We start from the raw sequence: 21,372 nt of genomic DNA, 5'->3' as shown, positions 1-21,372 counted from the left end.
GAACTATTTCCCATCAGCATCACACACTCTATCTCATTTAATTCAAATGCTCAAGTTCACCAGACACACCGGACCTGTTCCCAATCACACTCATCCCTTAAATCCTCCAACTTTCAAATATACATTGTGAAGTCTTGCTTCAATCCTGTTATGAGTAAAAGCCTGTCTGCTAATGTTTTTAATACACATTAACTTAACCTACATGTTATGTTCACTCTTTGAACCCTTTACTGGGGTTTTAAAAGCACTAAAGAAATAAAAATAACACAAAAAAACCCATTACACATATTGTCTTTATCTCAATCCCAAACAGCATAAAGTACCCTTGTGGTTAATGTTTGCAATTATTTTTGGTCATCTTGGTGACAGTCATCTTGAAAAAAATGTTTTTAAATGGAATGGAATAATGTTTTTTATTTTGAACTGATTTATCAAATCCAGGTGATGAACAACAATAGAAGTACGAGAAACTTTTTATTACTGCAGTCACTCAGACATGCATACACCTCTCAAAAATGCATCTGCAAATGTGAACGATTTACAACATATACAAAACACTTTTTTTTTTTTAGTAAATATACAAAATGAACACCACACAATGGCTAATATGTATATTATTTTTTTTATCATATAGTACAGATGTAGATAGGAAATTATTTATAATCGCACTATCCAGCGTGACCCAGATGAGGATGGGTTCTTTTTCAGATGGCTTTCTTCCTAATATCTTCTCAAGGAGTTTTCCTCCTTAACTGTAACTGTATATATTCCTTCTGAAGCTGCTTTGCGACGATATCCATTGTTAAAAGTGCTATACAAATAATTTTAATTCAGAATAAAATAAAATTAAAGGAAAAAAAACCATAAAGGGTCATTGTAAGGTAAAAATCTTCTATAGGTGTTCAACTGGGTTGAGATCTGATGACTGTGGAGTTCAGACTTCTGAGTGAAGGTGATGAATCAGAATGTATTTATATTGATTTGCAGTTTGTGTGTGTGTGTGTGTGTGTTGGTTGGGTGTGGGTGGGTGTGGGGTGTGTGTGTGTGTGTGTGTGTGTAGATAGATAGATAGATAGATAGATAGATAGATAGATAGATAGATAGATAGATAGACAAGCAGACAGATAGACAGACAAACAGACAGACAGATAGATAGACAGACATACAGATAGATAGATAGATAGATAGATAGATAGATAGATAGATAGATAGATAGATAGATAGATAGATAGATAGATAGATAGATAGATAGATAGATAGATAGATAGATAGAACTAAAGAAGGTCTGTTAGAAGAACGGTGAGTTGTTTCTCTGTTTGCTTGAATGGATCAAATGAATAATAATGCAAAATGTTAAATTTCAAACTTTTTAAGGGGGCAAATAGTTTTGGTTCACCTTATAAGGTGGACTAAATTATTCGGCTGGAATAATATATTCCATTAACAACATATCCAACTATCATCTCTCCAACTAAAGTTCAGTTTCTCAATATTCCGTAATATTCTACTGAGAAATAAAGACAAAAACAAACAAACAAAAAAAAAACAACAACAATTAAGACTATTTTTAAAAAGATAGTGATGCTGTAAACAACACTTCTTCTTGGTGTATGTGTTGACCCTGTACGGCACTGTCCAGGTCTGTTACACACTCTTTTCACTCTTCTCTTTTGACATTTAGTTTCAAATATAGCACTTGTAGGCCAAGTGGGTCTTGTAAGCCACTGCAATTTTGCCCTCATCTCCTAAAGTGACCTCCTCCCCACCTCCCAAAAAAAAAAAAAAAAAAAATCCAGAGAGTACATCCATCTTGTTTCCCCTAGGGCTAGTCAGCTCAAGGTGAGGACTGTTGAAGCTTTTCCGCCAGCTGGGACTCACCTGGCCATGTGCAGCACAGAGCCTCGTTAAAATGCACCGAATCACCACCGAGCACGTCTCGTTAACCGTATCCCCACCTGGACCAGGACATGGCACAGAGCTCATGACCTCTACTGCACAGGGCTTAATGGCACCACTAAAAAAAGGTTTAAAAATGATAATGAAGAAGACTTCACATTCAAAAATGAATGATTTTCATTTCCACTGATGTTGCATCATCTACAAAAGTTATCTCTATACTTTTTGAGATCTGGTGGATATACTGGTGGGAAATGCAAGAAAGATGAAGTTTGCAGGACAAATTAAGTTCTACTAATGGTGGCAAAACCACATGCAGAAGTCTAATAATGACTTCAAGTTAAGGAAATCTTCAGACAAGAGCTTGAAATGTGAAACTTACAAGTTAAGTAAAGGTTTTTTAAATTTTTTAGGCAAGTTAAAAGTAAATATTTATTTGGAAGCTGACTTAAGATGTATGTTAAGGTGTTATACATGATCATGTGATCTGGATGCAAATAATGCACATATACGTGTGTGTGCCTTTTTAAAAAAATTTTTAGAGATGTGTTAGAGCACTACTGCGCCATCTGAAGCCTTTTTCTAGGGCCTGCGATGATGGACGGCACAAAGGCACAGGGGCAGGAGTCATATAGGTGTAATATGAGCTAAGGTTAGTTATAGATATTGTGTGAATGTTATGATACATGGCTACTCTGTTTTAAATGAAATGTATTGCTCTGACACCTGCAAAGTGTTAGATCTAAACAAACCCCGCTCCCTTTCCATTTTCCCCGAAAGTGTTTTATTGATTTCAATGTATGAATTTACTTACCTGACACTCCGTATAACCTTTCGGCCATGAAAGTATGACTTCTGAACAGGGATTTTATTAAATCATCGTAGCCTTTATTTCTCCGGAGAAGCATTGATAATTCTGATCCACTTGCCTCTCTCCGTGTCTCTCCCTTCCGGTCGATCAGCTCCATGCCTGTCTTCCTGAAGGCCGAAAATCTGTACATTGTGTTGGTCTTTCTGTTCTGATGGTGTGCTTTTTGACAGCAGGTGTGACTGCAGTGCTTACCTTGTCTATTGTCTCTAGCCTCTCCTAGCTGAATGGAGCACTGCTGTTGTGTGTGAATAGGCATTGATGTGCTTTAACCTGATTGACACAGCTCCATTTAAAGCTCTGAATCAGACGCTTGCCAATTGGCATGTGTCGAATGTGCGCTTGCATCCTATTTGTTAGAGCTGTAATGTGCAGAGAGCGAAAGCTTTGTGGATGCTCATTGCAAATGGAAAACCATTTACACACTTTCCTCAGCTTGTTATGATAGCACCACTCTTATAACGCAGACAAATAATCTCACGACAGGTGATATAAAGTGTTTACTGGACATCATTAAAGCAACTAAGTTATAATAACAACAATAAAAATAATCTAAGAAAGATTTGAGAACGCAGCAGGCACAGTTGTCTATGTATGTCATTGTGTATTTGTAAATTATAGTTATACATCATTAGTATCTGTTACTCATAGCACCTATAGACATCATTCTCTCTCTCTCTCTCGCTCTCTCTCTCTCTCTCTCTCTCTCTCTCTCTCTGAGAATGAATGCAATAAGTTAATGCAATAAGACAAAAACATACAAACCTTAAAGTACAATATATAAATAATATATATACAATAAAGTACAGCTTGTCAAACAGGAAAGTGCAAAGCCCTGTTGTCCTGAAGGAATCTACAGATGAAACTTACTGACTGTTACAAAGCACTGATACTGGAGACTCCTTCCAATACATCTCATAAAATATAACATATTGTGATAACCAATGCTATGTTAGAATAATGACTAAATAGTGCATTCTATTATTATGATATTAATATCAGAGACGAATCAAATATGATATCAGTTTAAAAGTTTGCACATTATCCCCCAGTTCCTAAATGTGATGAACATTTTCTAATAGCTTGTACAACCAGCTGCCTCCAACCTCCTCCTCCATATCCTCTGAACAACTTTTGAATTCTTTCAGTTGTAATATTCATTCATCTGCTATTTCTGTTAGCATTTCTGATGAATCTGCTTTTTTCATATCAAGTCTGGACCACAATCAAGCTGGTTTTGAAAGATATTTTGATGTTAATTTTGACTTATGATTTGGATTTATGCTCATGTTTCAGTATACACCCAAATTTCACTATTTTACATATTAGAGATCTATTTTTGTAATGATTTTCCTTTTCCGTTTACTAGTGCTAATGTTTTTAGGTTGGTAATGAGCTCTATTACTAGTTATTCAGATAGCGAACATCTGGGATAACAGCTAACATGCCTGAATGACTACAACAGTCAGCACTTAATGCTTAATTAATGTTCACATTATGGTTTTAAAGTAATCCATTATATTTTGTTACATAGTGGTGCTTCACATTACCAGACTGTACATATAAATTTGACACAGGGAAAAATAAACAGATACTTCTTTGTCTTTTTATCTGCTTTTGACAACATGCCATGTTGTCAGTTCTCTAATCAGACTGGAGAGGACAAATGAAATGAAAAATATCTATAAAAACTTATTGAGCTCAGATCTTAGCCTATAGCAAATGTCAGGTCTAGTCAGTTAAATATTTTATATAAATGCATGTGATTTGATGTTTAGAAAACTAGAGTCGCTGTATCTTTTCATAAACTCATTTTAGTCCACTAATATAGGTTAAAGGATCAAGGTTTTATTGTCACATACATGTGATGTAATATACTGAAAGGTTTTTCCTTATTTGCTTAACTTGCTTAGTTACTGTACTTGGCTGAGTCTGCATCCAGACCTGCATTACAATTGTATATCTTTGTGTTTACATCTCCATTGTTCTGAAACAAGAAGAATTGAATTTTGTTTTATATTCTGTCCTTAGGGATATTAAAGCAAAGCGGAAAGTGAAATACAGTTTTAAGTATTAAAATGCATTGGGAAATCCAGCTCTATTTCATTTCATATAACCACTAGGGGTAGTGTTTTAACACCTCAGTACCTTCTTTGGTGTGTGTGTGTGTGTGTGTGTATGTGTGTGTGTGTGTGTGTGGTGACCTTTACTACAGTGTCATACGGTGACCTTATGACCTCATAAAATCTCGTTCCCCTTCGAACCTTCTACCTGAGTGCTGTGTTTGTTCTGAGTCATGGAAAACCTTAGACGTTTTGCAGAGTTAATAGAACATTATATAATTCAAAACAAATTAAACAGTTCTTAACCCTAAATCTAATCTTAAACATAACACTATATATAAATTCGAGAATGTTAGTTGTGATTTTAATCATCAATATGGTTCTTAGATCCTTATAAAGTGTGTCCTTGTTGACTGATTAACAGTTTCTTTCCTGCTAAATCCAGCTTTAAGCATCCCAAAGTGTGAAAGCTAATCTGATCGACGTTCTGCAGTCCCAATCTCAGTTTCACGCTGAGGCAGACAGCTGCAAGCAGCAGCACATCGATCACGTGCAAGTGTGCCCACTGTGGTGCGGTCACTATGCCCCCAAACCCAACATGCTGAACGCCAGCCCCTTCCTTACACCCTGCTGAGAGAGGGCACAGCCAATACCCCCTCCTCGACTTGACTCCACTCGGAAACAAGCCTGCTCTCTCCTGCACGGAGGCTGCCTCAGTCTTTCCCTCTGTGTAATTAGCTTCCATTTTTAGCCGGGTTTGTTTTGACGGAGGGCAGAGTGAATTCCCATCGGGGGAGTAGAGGTGTCTGGAGTGGAGAAGCTACAGCCAGACCCCCTTCTCCTTCTGCCTCTCACATATCTGATAGTGGAATCTGCTCTTAAAATTTCTCCGCTTGTCTGACATTTAGGAGAGAGATATAATGGGTGAAAATGGATATTATTTGAAATGTTGGAGGGACTTTTTGAGGTACAAGGATACATATATTTTGATTGAATAAAGGGAAAAAAATGTTTCAAAGACAATGAAATGATATGTAGGCAACCCTGTTGTTCAGTTGGGTTTTTTTTAACCTTTCATTTTACATTTATTTAATGATCAAGAGACTAAATCCATCCATCCATCCATTTTCTGTAATAGAAATTGAAATATAGCTATTAAAGTTCTAAAAAATGTATGTACCAGATAGATAGATAGATAGATAGATAGATAGATAGATAGATAGATAGATAGATAGATAGATAGATAGATAGATGGATGGATGGATAGACAGACAATAGGGAAAAAGTGTGATCTCTGTGACTGATAAATTCTCTCTTGAAAATTTCACACACAACAGTCTCTAGAGTTTTCAAAGAATGGTGCAGTAAATAAAACACACTGAGTGAGCGACAGCTCTGTGAATGGACACACCATGTTGATAAAAAAAGAGCAGAGGAAAATGGCCAGATTAGTTCAAACTGCCAGGAAGGATGTAGTAACTCATATAATCGCTCTTTACAGTAATGTTAAACAGAAAAGCATCTCAGCATGTTGACCTGCATGATCACCTGGTCTTTTTCCAGTTCTGTTTTTGGCTGCAGGAGTGGAACCTTATGTAGTTTTCTGCTGTTGTAGCTCATCCAAAGTTAGATGTGTCATGCTTTCTGAGATGCTTTTATGCTCACCACAGTTTTAAAGAGTGTTTAGTTGAGATACTACAGACTTCCTGTCAGATCAGACTAGTCTGGTCATTCACCTCTGATGTCTCTCATCAAGGTGTTCCAGACTGTAGATTCTCTGCTAACAGGATGTTTTTTGTTTTTCCACATCATTCTGTGTAAACTGTTGTGTGCAAAAATCCCAGATCAGCAAATCATAAATATTCTTACTTACTCAAACTATTTGTTATCAGCAAACATTTCTGAACATGGCTGAAAATAAAAATGCAGAAATAATCTGATATGCATATATACACATATATATCAGGCATAACAAACAGCCCTGACCCATCATGCACTGTGTATTCTTTCACCTTTCTATCAGAACCAGCATTAACGTCTTCAGCAATTTGAGCAGCAGTAGCTCGTCTGTTGGATCAGATCACACGGGCTATCCTTCGCTCCCCAAATGCATCAATGAGACTTGGCCGCCCATGACCCTGTCACTGGTTCACCACTGTTCCTTCCTTGGACCACTTTTGATAGATACTGACCACTGCAGACCGGGAACACACCACAAGAGCTGCAGTTGAACAACCAGAAATGCTCTGATCCAGTCATCTAGCCATCACAATTTGGCCCTTTGTCAAACTCAGTCAAATCCTTACGCTTGCCCATTTTTCCTGCTTCTAACACATCAACTTTGAGGACAAAATGTTCACTTGCTGCCTAATATTATGCCTGATCGGTATGTGTGTGTGTCTATATATATATATATATATATATATATATATATATATATATATATATATATAGAGAGAGAGAGAGAGAGAGAGAGAGAGAGATTTTATATGACTATTCACTTCATAAATTTGGAATCATTTAGCCTTTATATGTAGCTCTTATCCACTGCATTAATATTGCATTAAGCTATATAGTTAAATTGAATAGAGCCTATTGTATGTGGTGAAATGAAATGTATAAGACTGTCTGCTTCATGATATTCCTTGAGACATCTGGGATATGCAGCAAAATTGGCATGATTACAGATTATCTCAGTTCTGCTTGGGCTTATATGCAATGGGACTTACACACACATATGGAAATTTTGCCTGTGCAGTCATCACACACACACACACACACACACACACAGAGCATTACATCATGCTCATACTGTTCCCCAAGACACACACAACCTCATATACATGGTCTTAGAGGTGCTGATATAGCAGCATCAGTGGAAAGTAGCATGCAGCCATGTTTTTCTGTGTGTGTGTGGGTGTGTGTGTGGGTGTGTGTGCTGTGTGTCTCCTTCTCACTCCCACTGGTGTCTTCAGCGACACACATTCTCTCAGCCCTCACACTGATCCCATTCTCTGGCCAATGGGCTGGGAGGCAGTGCAGACGTCATTAGCTGCTCCGCTTCGGCTCAGCTCACACCGCTGGAGCTGCCTGGCTAACATACAGCCACCATTAACACACATGCTCTCACACACACATACACACACAGAGAGAGAGAGAGAGAGAGAGAGAGAGAAGCAGTGCTTAAGGAGATAAGCATATAATGAGGATATAGAAAGATATGAAAACAGTACGAAAGAAAGAAAGAAAGAAAGAAAGAAAGAAAGAAAGAAAGAAAGAAAGAAAGAAAGAAAGAAAGAAAGAAAGAAAGAAAGAAAGAAAAGCATAGTGTGAGAGACATCATGTACGTCAAAAATTGGGATGTATATAATGATAGGGAAAAGTATAGAAATAAGGAGGAAGAAAGACAGAAAGAAAAAAAGAAGGAAGAAAAGGAAGGAAGGAAGGAAGGAAAAAGGGAAGGAAGGAAGGAAGGAAGGAAGGAGGGAAGGAAGGAAGGAAGGAAGGAAGGAAGGAAGGAAGGAAGGAAGGAAGGAAAGAAAGGAAGGAAGGAAGGATCAGGAAAAAAATATGATGGAAGAAAAAACAAGAAAAAAACAAATATGTACTGTATATAATAGTATGGATAAATGTATAGAATAAAAGATGTAAGAAAGTGCACAGTGCTTTTGCAGAGGAGATTAAGGTTAATTACTGGGCAGTGAAACAAGCTGAATAAGCAGACAATAAACACGTTGCTCCCTCACCAGCTACTGTAGCACATAACCCCAGCATCATCATCATCATCATCATCATCATCATCATCATCATCATCATCACAGTCAGATGTGAAATGTGTCAGTGATAACATACGCTCCTTCTCCACCTATAGACTCAATGCGCCATGCAGAATTTCAGCTCATCCTCCCCACTGAGGAGACTCATAGGGAAACATGAGGCTTCGATGCACTGTGGGTATCTCTCCATCTCTTTATTCCTCCTCCAGCCGGAGAGGGAATGTATTATTTACAGCGGTTAAAGTAGGACACAGCAGCCTTCGTAGCCAGCCCATCTGGGAGCTTGTGAGTTCTCACACGTGGAGTTCTGCGTATCGCTACGGCTTCATACATCAGCAGCATTTCTCATTCGTTCATTAGCTATGTATGTAAATGTAATTACCACATTTGGAATGAGGAGATGAGACAAAGGAGGACAGAGAGACCACCATCACTCTTTTTTCCCTTTTTGCCTCAGCAAAGATTCCATCACTTCCTGTGTCTCTTACATCTGTCTGTCTTTCCATCTTTCCCTGGAAGCTCATTTATTTTATTTCTCCGCCCCATTCTCTTTACACCAGCATACTTTTTGAGTATTTTTTGCATTTTAATCTCTGTCCCTCAATAACCTTTTGGCCTCCTTTCCATCTTATAGCATTCCAGTTTCCTGTCTATTCACAATTCTGTGCTTTCAGCAGCTCCTTTCCATGTACAGCCTCTCCATGTCTCCACACAGTCCATTAAACCATCGCAGCCTCCCTTCCTCCATCAGCTTCTTCTTTTTTTTTGCCTCCACCTCCCTCCCTATGTTTCTCTTAGCTTCCAGAGCCAGGCTTTATTAGTAGCGCGATACTGAGCCAAGACTGATGGCAGACGGATGGAACACTGATGGTCTGCTCTCCAGACTCCTAGACAGGCACATGTGTAGCATCCTCAGCTCAATCAGCCTGATCAGCAGAGGGCTGATTCATCTTGCAGGAAGTTGGCCTAGGGGTGGCACATGCAAAGGATGCGTGCGGGCGGACTTATTTTCTTTTATCAGTCCTGTGTTCCACGCATGAGACGATAAAGTCTAGCGATAAGGCTTTTGGTTGCACTCAGGCTGAGATTTGGTATCTGTTAGATAGACAGTGGTTTGATGTTGGTTACCTTGTAGCGTTACATCAAATTAAACCATGGTTATCTCTATATAAACGGTCCAGTAACCAAATGCGAATATATTATTCAGGATGAACAGATAATGTGTTTTAAACAAACACAAACGGGGATACGAACAGAAGGAGCACTGTTCTTATTTATTATTCATCTATCGTCAGTTGTTTGCTCCAGTAGCCTGACCTAAACATTGCCTTACTGAGCCAAAATAAAACCACATTTCTCTTTAAACTAGCACAAAATTCACAAAAGAAATATTTTTACTTATAGAGCCAATGCTACACATAGGTTAAGCAAAAAACATGCTGTGCCCTGGGCAGCATATCTCTGTTTTTCACATCATTATTAAAAACTATTATTATTATTAAAACTGTTATTAAAAACTATTAAAATTATTATTATAAACTATTCTATTAAAGATTAAAATTATTATTATAAACTATTATTAAAAACTCTAATATATATATATTAGAAAAGTATAACTGAACGTTCCTTAAAACCATACAGACATTAGCACAAAGTGCTACATGAAAGCTTTCTTTTTGACAATCAGCAGCACTGCGTCCTGGCTCCATGATAGATTCTGAGCATTTCTAATCTTACAATACAATAACCCTAAAGTACATCTGTCAAATATTATAATAGTCCCCAAATCTTCTTGTAAAGGCATTTGTCACATCAACGTCCAACCAAACTACTCAGAGTACAGTGTGGTCTGCAAACATAGCCGTAAGCGCCAACAGAGATTTTCACATTCAAGTTCACCATCATACTAATCACACACACACACACACACACACACACACATGCTCACAGTCACAGCCACACAGTATATAAGGTCTCTCTACCCACACTCACCTTGCAAAGTATATCCTCTGTGATTCTCTCCATTCTCTTCCAAGCCTTCGTATTGTTATAGCCTTTCCTGGTTACAGATCTTGTTTTGTATTTCACGTTTTTGGCTTTAGCTGTGCCTAGTCCTGTGTTTGCTCGTCTCCTGGCCTTGCTCTTACCTTACGTTTAAAATTGTCTCCCTGCGTCTTCCCTTCTGTTTACCTGCACTTACTGTATATCCACATCGGCCTCGTGACAAAAGTCATTGTTTTCAAGGACTAGCTTACACAATCAAGTTAAATAAGCATATGGGAAAAAAAGTTTGCTAGAAAAGGTCAAGAGACCAGTGATGAACCTGAGTGATGTAGCTGAGGTCTGAGAAACTATACAATTTATAGGGTTGAATATTCAAGTACAGATATTTATACTGCAGCATGGTTGAATTTCTGAATTTGATTGGTCAGAAGATGTGGATTAATTTAATCACAGCTTGGCTGTAACATAAATGATGGTTTTTATTAATGTGTTTATTCTATAGAAATGATTGTTTCTATAGTAACAGCTCATACATATGACAGACACTACAAATGAACTGATCAAAAATAAAATGTGTTGCTTAGCAAAGAAAAGCATATAGTGAACTGTTGATTTGGTGACATTTATGAGGAGTCTTGGGTGTCTGTTTCATGTCAGGCTCTATCACGCTACCCTGGTGTGTATTATTTTTGTTTAACAGCATGTTGACTGTCTACAGTTTGTAGTCTCTACAGCAGACTATTAAGATAAAATGTTACCAAAGATTGGTCTGTCTCATCAACGCATTCTTCAGAAACTACTGGGAGAAAAAAAACAGTCACAGCTTCTCGTCCCTGATTGAGTATACAATATGAAGAAAGTATATATAAAACAAGAACGAAATGGGATCTCAACAAGAATTGCACATTGTTATGAATATAATAATATTACATTACATAATAGTAGACTCTACGCTTACTGAATGTACTATATAGATTATTTTAGCTAGTATCTACTATGGTGATTATGCGCTCCCACATTAGGGTCTTATACCATATGATCAGTTAAAAGAAATAATTTCCATAATCATTAGCTGTAGAATAATTAGTCAAGCTATGGGGTGAGTGGAAAAAAAAGGAAAGGAAGAAGTGTATCATCGCCAGTGTAAGATGGGTAAACTTCTGAGGCCTCCCCGATTCTGTTTTAGCTCGAGACATTGATTCACAGGACTGACAACCTTATTATGCACCGCGCCTATTATTGATATTACTCTGAGCTCGGTTGCCATGACCACCATGCAAGAGACATTTAATTTTCTCTCCTCCATCATCATTATCTATGAGACCATCTGTTGTGCAAAATGAATTCAGCCTCATTTGCATGACTGATAAGCGCATTCTTTATCTATTTAACAGAAGGTCATATGCCAGGGAGAGGTACATGAGCAGCATTAACATGAATGTTTATTTTCAGCGGGTTCTTGTCTCACGGTCTGTGAATGTATGCATGCTTGTGATTGTATGTGTATTGGTTTATGTATATAAACTGTATATACAGTATGCGGTGTAATCGTATATGAGTACATTTTAAACGTTTTATAAATGGATCTTTATTTATTATTTTTGTAGACATTTTGGCACCTGGTTAAGAAGAGAGATTAGAGGTGTGCATTGGGACAACCGAAACGTTGTCCAAGCTGAAGGTTTTTACTTGCAGGTGTGAGCAAGAGGTCAGATATTAAGCTCCAAAATAAATAAAGTAAAATAAAATAAAATAAAATAAAATAAAATAAAATAAAATAAAATAAAATAAAATTGATGAAAAAAAATCAAATCCATTATGCATTTACAACATTTATTAATTAATCTTTAGTAGCTGCCTGGTCCGGGTTATGTTGGTTTAAATTAGAAAGCTAATTTATTTTATATTGGAAAACAGAACCGCCTAAAATTGTTAGATTTAAAAACAACAGAATCTGCACACATCTCTAGTTGAGGCCAATTATGAACTCAAGTGATGTAGCTGACAGACTATTCACAGATCATGTGCACAGTGCTTGTTTTTTCCCCTGGTGTTTTCCAGTGATTATTTGGATCTAGTTGTAAAGTATATATTTAAGATCTGGTCTTCTTTATCCAGTGTTGTTACACAGAGTCTATGACTGCTTTATCCTCAGATACCTGTTCCTGGTTGACAGGAATGGATCCTGGTGTGGTCTACTGCTGTTATAACTCACCTGCCTCAAGGTCCAGCATACTGCACAGGTCAAGATCTTCAGTTAAGATCAGCAGTTTCTGAAAGACACCAAATATCGTGTTACAGTCAAAATCATGGCACTGAGATCATATCTGATGTTAATGAACTTAACTGAAGACCAGCATGTGTATGATTTATGCACTGCTTCGCTGCCACGTGATTGGAAGATAGATTACTTGCATGAATGAGCAGGTGCATGGGTGTTCTTATTAAAGTGACTCTAATACATATAAAATGTTAAAAACTGCAGGTTATAACTTCATAACTCCTTAAAGATCCCATCCATGTGTCTTCTAGTCAGTTCTTTTTTTCACTAGTCACATTTATTTGTTTCGGTGGTCATGCCTAGGTTAAATGCTATTATTTCCCTAGCATTACTGCCCTCTATCATTTTTATGTAGCTGTCTTCAGCATCACAATCTCTAAGCTCTCTAAGCTCACACCAAGCACATGGGTGTCATCAATTTTCTGGCACAGATCTCTCAGACATACATTATAGCTGTGAACCTTGGGTTCAACAAAGGAGCATGCTGCACAGTTTCTTTTTATTTAGAAGTGCATGCTTTTCTGCAAAGTACTGGTTTCAGAAATGCCAGGTATTTGATGAATCCTCTTCTGAAGACAAGATCTATTTCTGTAATGTCTAAACAGATTTGATCCAGTTAGAAGGGATCTTGTACCCCTTTAAAGAGAACAACTGCATTAGATGTGGATCCTTTTTTTTTTTTAAATTTAGACCTTAGTTTTGTTTTTTTGTTGTTTTCTATCTATCTATCTATCTATCTATCTATCTATCTATCTATCTATCTATCTATCTATCTATCTATCTATCTATCTATCTATCTATCTAATTTTCATAATTGCTTCATTACATAAATATTATTTTATTCACTTTGAACAATGGTGGATAAAACTGCTTTATATATATATATATATATATATATATATATATATATATATATATAGATAGATAGACAGATAGATAGATAGATAGATAGATAGATAGATAGATAGATAGATAGATAGATAGATAGATATCTATATAGATAGATAGATAGATAGATAGATAGATAGATAGATAGATTGATTGATTGATATCTATATAGATAGATAGATAGATAGATAGATAGATAGATAGATATCTATATAGATAGATAGATATATAGATATATTCAGTTTCACATTAGCAAGCTTCATTTCTTTTGATATAATACAGCAACAGACCATTTCAACCATTACCAAACATTTTTTCCTGTAATGTCTTCGAGCACCTTTCAGGATTAAGTTTTATTTCCTTTTTATTGCTTGATACGTAAAAACCCATGTTCTGTTATATCAGACTCAAAAGTCTAATTGTGCTGTGAAGTTTGAACTCATTTACTTCTATAAAACTAATCAGAACAGATCAAATTTTAATTCTAGTTAGTATTCTGTCTGGGAAAATGCCAAGATGTTTTGTATCGGCTGACCTATAATTAATTTATTGAAAATCACTGATGGGATGTTGCATTGTCCTGCATCATATCATGCCCGGACACTGTTGTGTAATTGGTCTCACAAGGTGAACCATTTAAATAAGCCATTAGAGAGAAATCAGGGTTTTGCACCCAGTGAAGTTGAAGTGACTAGCATTGACAGCTCATTGTTTTGCTGCCTCCACATGTGCAGTGGAAAAGCATGAGGCATAAACCCAAACTGAGGGACATGGACCGTAATGAGCCGTGTTGTGTGTGGAGGGAAGATTTGCTCTCGTCTTTGTTTAGGGACTCATCAGTTTTCTGTAGCAGAGGGAAACGGCCTGGCAGTGTGGACCGGCTGCTTCTTAAGCCCGTTATCTCTCTACTTCACAGCGGCGCTACTTTGGCGGAGTTCAAAGCCCCGAGTGAGGGAGGACATTAATTAGCTGTGGCAGGCTGAGCGCAGCGCCGCTGTTCTGCGTGTTCAGCCGAGGGTTACACACAGGTTTGAGTTGAGAAGCTACAGCACCAGAGTCTCGCTCTTTCGTGTAAGGTGAATTCAAGATTCCCTGATAGTAGGTTAAATACAGTGGTGCAGAAATGTGCATACACACATACCTAGTCATGAAAGCACACACATCTCCGCTCCAGAGACCACAGGGCCTGTGGGAGGCACTGATGCCGAGAGCAGACAGTCTGCAGTTCTGTCACACACGCAAATGCATTCGTACAGAGAGAGAGAGAGAGAGAGAGAGAAGCAGAAGCAGGGGAGACCAAATTCAGTCTAGAAGGGAAATCACTTATATACTACCACCCCAGCTCTCGCTTTCCTGCTATCTTTCACACACACACACACACACACACACACACATACACACACACACACACGCACACACACACACACACACTGTAAGATAGCAGTAGACTCTGGACTCGATGCTCTTCCCCAGTCTCTCTTTCACCACTCTTCCTTTGTCTCCGTGTGTGTATGGGTGGAGAGCTGCAGGCTGTGGATGTGAGAGGCATGATGCTGAGGGTAAGCTCCACTCCTCCATCACATGCACACGTTCGACTCTTCAGCAAAGCAACTGCTATGACTCACATAGCTCTCTTCTCTCTCACTTCCTCTCACTCTTTCTCTCTCTCCATCCCTCTCTCTGTCTGTCTGCCGCTCTCTTCCGTGGCATCGTTTCTGCCGTGGCGGCCCCTATCCTTGCTTTCCCTCGCTCCGCCTCATTGGTGCTGCCCCCATTCCATTTCTTCTCTTTTTTTCCCTCTTCCCTCCCTCCCTCCCTCCCTCCCTCTGTTTCTCTCGCTCTCCTTCACTCTCTCCTCCGCTCAGCTCCAGGCCCATTGGTTGCCTGCCTTCAACCATTATCTCTCGCTTCCCTCTTCTGACTGTCTCCGTCTCTCTGTTTCTCCCTCCTCGCTCCCTGCACGCCCATCAGCTTTCAACTCCTAAAAAAATGATTTGCATTCAGAAGGAGAAAGGAACTTTCCAGCGTGCGCTCTAAATGAAATAGTGCGGGTGAGAACGCGTGCGAGAGAAGACGACTCTGGACGAAAGAGAGGAAGACAATCAGAGGCGACAACAACAAAAAGTTTGAGCGAAGACGCCGTTTCATGACTGGTGGGTCCTGTTAGTTTCTTTCTGACTTCTCAGTTCATTGCTTTTTTTAATGCATTGCCTTGCAGAAAAGACTGAAGATCTCTTGTAAATAATCTAATGTTTATAATCCAAGTGTTACACAAATGCCTAGTTTCAGATTCCATCGTTTCTGTCTTTCATAGCATCTTTGACAGCTATTCACTGTTGTATTATGCTAGTCTTCCTACACTGCTCACACTTTCCAGCTCATTTTCTGTTTGACGTCTGAGTCTCGTTGTACTCCGTCAACTTTCTTCCCTGTAGGGAGCTGTAGAGAGAAGTGAACTTGGCAGGAGATGCTCTCAGGTCACAGCTCTTTGTACGTTCTCTCTGGAAGCTTCTGTGGGCTTGGTGATGTTTTTGCAGTAGGTCACCACAGCACTGTCATCTGTATGCTTCAGTGTGCCACTTATTGGTCCCTGCAGTGCAAACGGGGGCAGATTTTGATTATTCCTTTATTGCTTTGGGAGTTGGCAACATGTCTGCACACAATGTGAGAGCTTTTGGGAGGGCTGAGGGTAAATAAAACACTTTCAAAAGTTAGCACTGCCTTTAGAAAGAGGAGCAGTTGTCTGTACTGATGCTGACTGGTTCAGTAGCTGAGGAGTTAGATTGAGAATTTCCCTCCGTTTTTTTACCTGTCAAGCTCTAATGTAATAAATATAATATCATTAATATATTTTAATGCAAGTTGCTTTCATTTCATTTCTCTGTTTTCAGTAGATCACAAATGTAAATTTTCAGAAAAGTCAAGTAAGTTAAACGAATGCAGAGTGCAAACAGCAAGTGATGGATAACTCTTATAACTTTACCAACTTATTAACGTGCAAGCTCAGATTCAGCACAAGTCACGATACTCTGTAAACTCTAAGTTGTGCTTTATCTCCGAACAGCATTCTCCCATATCTGTAACTTAATCTGCAGGATGTAAAGTGAAGTGTTGTAATCTGGCCATGAGACAAAGTGCACTTTAGTGAGTGCTAATGGTCCGTGCAGGGGTAGCGGTAAGCACTTGGTTGCAGTGTGAAAAGGTCCTACGCATGGTTCTGTTATAAGGATGAATTCGAAAAGCAGAAACTTTCAGCCACTTTTGAGGAAGCGGGAAAGCAGACAGGATGTAGATGTATGACTAAATCATCAACAAAAGACTTATAGATTTGAATATTGTACAGTGTATCCTGGCCAGCCAGGAACTTTAATAACAACTGGGAAGCAAGCTGAAGATTGGAAAAAGAGCAGATGATTCCAGTTCTGATTCAGAAATTGTACCCAGTGTAGCCTCAGATTCTTGTTCTTGGCTGAGAGGAGTGGAATCCATCATGATCTTCTTCTTCGTCATTGATCTGGCTCAAGGTTCAGCATGTTTGAGATGCTTTTCAACTCGACATGGTTGTAAAGAGTAGTTATTTGGGTTACATTAGCCATCCTGTCTGCTGAAATCAGCCTAACCATTCTTCTCAGACCTCGGTCAATCAACAAGGCATTTCTTCACTTAGAGGAATTACTGGACATACTGGATGTTGTGTTGTTTTTTATACAATTGTGTAAGGAGATCATCAGTATCTGAAATACTCAAACCAACCTTTCTGGCACCAAACATATCACTCTCAAAGTCACTGAGATCACATTTTATCCCCATTCTGATGTTTGATTAAATATGTACTGAAGCTCTTGAAGTAATATTTAGGATTATGCATATGCAAGTTAAGTTAGGAGACTGTGAATGATTTTTTTTTTATTGAGTATTTCTTATTGTAAAAAGAGGTACATTTACAGCTTCAAGCAAATAAAGCTTAGTCTACATCAAACAATTTGTGCCTATTTGCATACATATCTATTTTTATTAAAAAGATTGTAAAATTTTTCGTTCTTTTGAAGACCCTTTTTTAACTCGAAAAGCACTTTGTTAGGGGATAAGTTATTATTATTATTATTATTATTATTATTATTATTATTATTATTATTTATTTTTTATTCCATCCATTGTTATATATTTTCCATATGTTACATATCTAACATAAAACCAAAAACTATCAGGATTCTGAGAAATTCTCTATAATATCCTTTTATACAGGAATTTAAATGTCTTTTGCCAAATAATTGGCTTTTAATGGAGGCAGGACACCTCGAAACTCAGATATTGGCTTATGGATTTGGGGAAAAATATTTTAAGGACAAATAACCCCAGTGTGAGGTTTATACACTTTTTTTTATAAGGTTTATATAAGGTTTGATATTTATAATGAAAATGTTGTTCAGAGATATATGGCATGGCATGATTGTGGTGAGTGGGTGGAGCTTAAAACCTTCTTCTTATTATTATTCTTTTCTCTAATATCTTATCCAATCGCAGGATTTTATATTGATGCATGCAGAAACAAATGCAGAAACTTGCCAGTCTGATCTCTGTTCTCACCACATGACAATCCTGAGTCGTGGGAAAAATAATAACACCTGTGTTTTGGTGATAAAATATTAGCGAAGAAAACAAGCTGCTTCCAGAAATGTGTTATTAATAGACTCCAAAGCAGCAGTTCTCTCTTTCTCTGTTTGTTAGGAATCTATATTGCACCACATTTTAAGAGAATACTTTCAGATATTTAAGACAGATGTGATCAGATATTCCGAGAGTGTTAAGGCCACAGTGCCTTGTTTTTAAATTAAACCGAGCAGTGAGATGTACAGTATGCTTGCCTACAAGTTTTATTTATTAGAGCTATTGTTGCTGACGTACTTAATAGGCTGGAATCCTCCTTTGGGGCGCTATTTTTCCTTTCTTCGTCTTTCTTTCTCTTCTTTTTTTTTATTTTTAATGATACAGCTCCGACCTGAAGTGTTATCAATTGTGTTTGCGTAAAAATCATACCAGCAGAAAATTGTGCAATTAGCAATCGCAGAGGATTGTTTACGGAGAATGATTGCAAATCTATTTTATTAGAATAGTTCATTATTTAGACGTGACTAGCGGCATGGCTCGTTTTTCTGATAGGAAACTGGATTCAACTTTCACAATCTGTTAATATAAATGATTTATTTTTTTATTTAGTTCAATTTGTTGATTTATTCATTTATCTAATGGGGGCATTTTGAGACCTTATTGTGGAAACTAAATCATCAGCTCAATGTGGTTGAAGATTCATTGGAATTAGCTTTCACGAGAATAAAGTTTATTCATGTTTTTTTTTTGTTTTTAATCATTTGCATGACGTCAAACAAAATCCAACCAGACTCATTCAAATTCATGCAAATTATCCATTTTTTCATTGACATTTCTTTGTATGATCAACATCCTATGACTGGAAGCTCATTCCATTTTTTCTATAAGAGTCAGAAGATTCAATTGGAAACCGGACCTCGTCTATATGTGTAGCTAAACAGATCAGCGTGAGGATGGACCGATTCTGGCTGAAATGACAGTCTTATCTCACGCTCTTGTTGAGCATGGGAGAGCGCCTCACACCTGCTGAGTGTGTGTCATGCTGGAGAGACAGAGCAATGTGATTAAATTATGTAGGGATAGCCCTCCGTCGCTGTGACCTGAGTGCAGGAAAAACCCTCCCATCTCAGGTAACACTCGGAGACTGCAGTCATAACATACTCTGTCAGACTGAAGGAGGAAACACAGGCTTAGCTCAATGACATATTCCTATAACTACAGAGGACCTAGGTGCGTTTAATCGCAGGCTCGTCAGGTCTGTAGGTTGGGGTGCAGAGTGGATGATTTTGCAAGGTGCACAGAAAGGATTTGGGTTCTTCAGGCTTTTTTTGTTTTCTTTTGCTTCTCAAGTATTCCTGCCACTTGGGCTATAGGACTCGAGTCCAGTCTTGGACTCTAGTCTGATTTTGAAAGGTTTTGTGTATTGACTTAGACTTGTCTCAGACTTACTGGCATTTGTACTTGTACTTTTCTTCATCCTGGGCATCAGTCATGCTAAATATGGTTTTGGTCTCAACCAGTGGCTTTTCAACACAGTAAATCTACTAGACGTACCCCAATTATATGCCTAGATTTGTTGTCCAGAATGATTCTGATGGATCATTGGTAATACTCATATGTATAAAATTAAACTATGGCCTTGTTTAGGGAAAGGATTTGATTGTTTTCATTTTTAATCTTGACTCATCTCGCTTGGACTCGATCTGTCTCGGCTAGTCCTGGTCTTGGACTTGACAAAGGTGGTCTTGATCACAGCCCTACCACGCACCTTGAGTTCATGACTGTTACCTAGTTGCCTAGCAATTGAGACCCAGAGGTTTTAAATAGAAAATCAGTTTAGGATATGTTTACTGTTCAAGTGTCCTTCACATAAATCCCATTTGTAGACAGAGGACACATTTAACATTTAATTCAATTTCATTTTGTTTGTACAGATGTATAGATAGGGAAGATATTGTCCCAAAACAGCTGTACAGAAACCTGGACGTAGATTTAGATCCATAACGGGCAAGCCAGAGAGACAACACGAAGAAGAATGCTTGTGAGGAACTAGACTCAATAAGGAGTCCTTGATCGTCGGATAGTGTGATTATAAATTGTTACTCTTTTTTTTATAACTGTATACTATAAAGTCAAACATTACTGCGCTTTAAAAAGATGTTCAGTATCGGTATTGAGTAGATATATCACAAAGGCATTTATAGGAAGCATTTTACAAATTATGGACTGAAAATGAAATTGCAAATATTATTATCTACAAAGAAGAAAATGGTAAAATTTTGTAGTGATTTAATTTAGGTATCTTGTAGTCCTAAATAACTGAGTGTTTGGCTTCCTGAGTCAAAACACAGTAGAGCGCTTCAAGTCATTAAATCAGTGAAAGGCTGGAAATAAAGGAGTCTCAATCCTCAAAATCAAATGATGGAGTGTCAATATTTACTGTTCCGGTGGGAGGGAGCGGGTTATCCGAGCTCAGGCGCTGATACTTATCGGTTTCCAAGCGTGAAGGCCAGATGAATGATTGAGTCCATGCTTTCCGTGCACACCCTTAAAACTTCTCCTCTATTCGTTCTTCCTCGACAAAAGAGAGCCGTCGACTTGATGCCAATCTGCGGAGGGAGAACATGATGTATATCCACACGGCGCGGACAATTAAAAATCAATCTGGACTTGGGTGCGGGGCTATAATAGGAAGTGCAGAGAGCGGAGAGGAGGCTGATTAATACCCGCTCTCACCTTGTGCCATAACAAGCCCCCACAGGCATTCCACACACACACACACACACACACACACACAGAAGGCTCACCTGCGTTGGCTACCACCACATTCCCAATCGCACAGTGCTGGGAAACTGGGGGATTTGCTTGACTTATCCGCTCTGTGGCCGTGTGATAGTGAAGTGTGAAGGGTGAATCACAGCAAGATTTTTACCTGGTATGGTTTCCACAAACACCTCAATGACCAGAGCTTTCATAAAGGTTCTAGAT

The 21,372-nt window shown here is 38.2% G+C and overlaps 1 protein-coding gene across 3 annotated transcripts in view; it reads left to right on the top strand.

Annotated features, from left to right (window-relative positions):
* The first annotated feature begins 15,158 nt into the window (after window positions 1–15,158).
* The window catches only part of myt1lb (myelin transcription factor 1-like, b), a 104,815-nt gene continuing 98,601 nt past the window's right edge, over window positions 15,159–21,372 (top strand). The window contains exons 1-2 of one of the 3 annotated variants that reach the window (XM_058400068.1): window positions 15,159–15,335; window positions 15,642–15,929. The gene's annotated coding sequence lies outside the window, so the exon portion shown is untranslated. Of the gene's footprint in view, window positions 15,336–15,516; window positions 15,930–21,372 lie in introns of those variants that run through there. The other 2 variants (XM_058400069.1, XM_058400067.1) reach the window with 2 other exon arrangements.

Source organism: Hemibagrus wyckioides, linkage group LG09 (assembly GCF_019097595.1).
Source record: "Hemibagrus wyckioides isolate EC202008001 linkage group LG09, SWU_Hwy_1.0, whole genome shotgun sequence".
Taxonomy (NCBI): Eukaryota; Metazoa; Chordata; class Actinopteri; order Siluriformes; family Bagridae; genus Hemibagrus; species Hemibagrus wyckioides.
Note: the sequence above shows the minus strand (reverse complement) of the source record. Positions and strands in the feature narration are given on the sequence as shown.